The 3,358-nt window shown below is 42.9% G+C and overlaps 1 pseudogene; it reads right to left on the bottom strand.

Moving 5' to 3' along the window:
* Positions 1 to 1,122: 1,122 nt before the first annotated feature.
* LOC131277820 (ferritin light chain-like) lies at positions 1,123 to 2,409 on the bottom strand (annotated as a pseudogene).
* Between the last annotated feature and the right edge of the window lie 949 nt (positions 2,410 to 3,358).

Here is a 3,358-nt window from a genome sequence, read left to right as displayed (position 1 = left end):
TACAGTACAGATGTAGGCCATTTCTATTATGGCAGAAAGATCTGTTGCACTGGCTTAAATCTTCTCAGGGCTCCACTGAGATACTCTGTTTTCAGGAAAAAAGACAAAAACGTTTTTCCTTATAGTTCTAGGCTCACTAGACCACATGTGCATTTCTGGGCACATCATCACCAATGAAGAGAACAGGACACTCTGAGTGAGGAGTCTTAGGAACTGGGTCATCATCCTTGTGCCAGACATAGGAGCCCCCACAACCAGATCATATGTACAGAGAGCAAGAGGGCATGATGCTGAGCAAATGATACCTAGCAGCCACTTCCCGATTCCTCTTCTACCAAAAACCAAAGGCACGGGGATCAGAGCTGACACAGCAGTTTGCTTGCTTGCCCCAAGATCCTGCAAGCTTCTTCAGTTCTCTTTTAGACAATACCAACCCTACCTTCAGATCTCCTTTCTCAACTAAGACCCAAAACCCAAGCTCAGCACTTCTTGTACATCATAAGCTCCCAGCTACTCAGATCAATAGTTCTTGCTACCGAGTATGTGCTTTACATTGGGAAGACCTTAATATTCATGACAGGCCTGATCTCTTACAAGCCCGGGTGGAGAGGGGGGAAGCTGCCCTCATAGCTATTATTGTGTGCTTGCTTGCCATAGTTAATTGACATAGTAACTTCAATGTGCCCATATAATCTGTAAGGAACAACCTACCTCCCAGGGTTGAACCAGAAACAGTATCTTAGAGCTTGGCAGAGGCCTGCACCCATTATTGCTCATTAAACAGGACCCCTTTCTGGTTACTGTTACACTGTAAAACACTCAGCCTGCTTCCTGCTACCCATTTAGTACCACTCTCCCTGGAGTAATGTATAGCTAGGCAAGACCTGGCTATAGCACACCACGCACAGGAGAGGTTTCAAACCTTATAAATTCCCCACACAAGACACACTAACCATCACCACCTGCTGCAAAAAGCTTTATTGTTTACACTTGGTTCAGGGCTTGTTAGAGGGCTACAAGATGGCAGGTAGAAAGATGCCTCTTGGATGGAGGGGCTGAGGCAGTAGCCTGGATACTGGGAGAATAGAGCCCTCCCCCACAGCCTTTGGGCTCCAGAGGCTCCTAGTCGTGTTTGAGGGTGAGCCTTTCAAAGAGATACCCGCCCAGCCCGGCCTGAGGGCCAGCAAGCCTGAAGAGGTTGGTCAGGTGGTCACATATCTTTTTTATCAGTTTCAGCTCCTCATGTAGGAAATGGATCTCCAGGAAGTCACAGAGCTAAGGAATAGAAGAGAAATGAAAAATTCTACTAAGATATAATATGAGACAATAGCTCACAATGTGGCAGATGTGGGAAGGAAGGCGCAGCTAGGAATTTCCCTGGACAATCCAATGGAGTCAAGGCTTAGGGTGGAGGCTTCATCCCAAGGAATGTCTGCATTTGGGTATCCTTGGAAGAGGGGGATATTTACATGGGGGTCTGGGTTGGCAGATCCCAGGGCATGCAGATCTGAAAGGGCTGATTCAGGGACTTCTCCAGGACAAGGGCAGCTTCCATGGCACCCAGGGTATTACCCCACTCATCTTTGGAAGGCTTCTGTACATTAGAAAGAAACAGGTTCAATGCTTTCCACACGCATTTCCCAGCAGTCCCAGGTGGTAAAGAGTGGAAAAGGGATGTAGCCCCCAAGCGCATCTGCAAGTGTCCTTGCATGACACCCAGTCTCCAGAGAGCACGGAGCTGCCTGGATGTCATGTCTGGCGAGAGCGCCTCCACTTCAACCACTATAACCAAGCCACATAAAGCTGAACTCTATGCCCAAGGAGCCCGCATAGTGCCAAAAAGGCCAGAATCAAGGGAAGTGGCCCACACGCCCTGCTGGGAGGTATAGCTCGCGGTTCCCCTTGCCATTTACCTGCACGTCCAGGAAGAGGGCACGGCCACCATGCCGGTTTTCCATCTTCAAGAGATGATCGGCACCCTCGCGCTTCTCCTTCACCAATTCGCAGAAGTTGTCCACGCCCTTCAGGGCCACATTGTCACGGTCGAAATAGTAGCCCTGAGGGAAAAGATGGAGGAGACAAAGGTCAGTGCATGTCATGGCAAGGCAAGGCGGGTACACTCCTCCATCTGACTACCTGACGGTACAAAGAAGCCACGTGCATGAGCAGATGGCCAAAGGTGTGCTTTTGGGGGAAACATGGGCTGGGAAACTCCCAGGAAAGCTCACCAGAGAGAGGTAGGTGTAGGAGGTCTGCAGCTGCAGGTTGACCAGGTAGTTCACAGAGGCCTCCACGTCAGTGGAATAACTCTGACGGATCTGGGAGTTAATGGTTGGTTGACAATGAGAAGGTAGAAATACTTTGGAGTGTTTTAGAACTGTAAACTCATCTAAAGAAAGGAGGCTGTCGCTTGAAACAATATGAATTAAAAACGAAAGATTTTTTCAAAAAGAGCTCTATCCTAAAGGCAAAAAATTAAATACGTGCTTATATTAATACATAAGTTTAAATGTTAATAAGATATCTACAATGATAAAATTGTAAGTCTTGATTAACAAAATTACTATGTCAATCCATAAAAAGTTTTTCTTGCCTAGATTGAAATCAATAGTTTATTATTCTTCACAGGATAAAATGAAGAACATAAAAGTTAAATGAATATTAAAGAAGGTTAAAAGTTTGTGAGAATGCTGGATGAAATTTAATAAGTTTTTTCTAAAAGGTGTGCTTTGTCCTAAAGTAGGAGGGCTAATTTTCATAAACTCTTGAAAGTTAAATGCATGCAGCAAGTTATAGAAGTTTTGTGGTAACTTTAAGTAAAGAAGTGTTCTGTGAAAGCAAAATTTGTCATAAAATAATATAGTCTATATGGTTATAAATAATTACAAAAAGTTTAATAAAACATTGTTTAAATTAAGGTATTCAAATGGCCAATTCCAAAAAGTCATTATTAAATAAAAACTGAATTGATAATAATAATAATAATAAAAGAAATTTTATAACAGGAAAACTTGTCGGCAGTCAGCCTCCCCTGCCAACTTGCTTCTAAAAAACTGTTTCTGGTATTGCATGCTACTAAGTATTTAAGGTGAAGAAAAGATAATTATTTTAACAAGCTTGTTTAGTGTTAATGACAATTACATATTGTAACAAGTTTGCCTGGTAACTTAGTATGTAAGATATGTGGAATGTGTTTTTATTGTTAAGGAAGCAGGAGATGACTTTGTCCTAAGATAAAATGATTGATTATTGAGAAAGAGTAGGGTGTAGAATAAAACCTGAATGAATACTGAAAGTGTAGAAGGTTCGTGGAAAGGAAATTTTTATGATTAATGTTGAGTAAGATATGATAAGTCTA

This window comes from Dasypus novemcinctus, unplaced genomic scaffold, assembly GCF_030445035.2.
Source record: "Dasypus novemcinctus isolate mDasNov1 unplaced genomic scaffold, mDasNov1.1.hap2 scaffold_466, whole genome shotgun sequence".
In the NCBI taxonomy this organism is placed as follows: Eukaryota; Metazoa; Chordata; class Mammalia; order Cingulata; family Dasypodidae; genus Dasypus; species Dasypus novemcinctus.
Note: the sequence above shows the minus strand (reverse complement) of the source record. Positions and strands in the feature narration are given on the sequence as shown.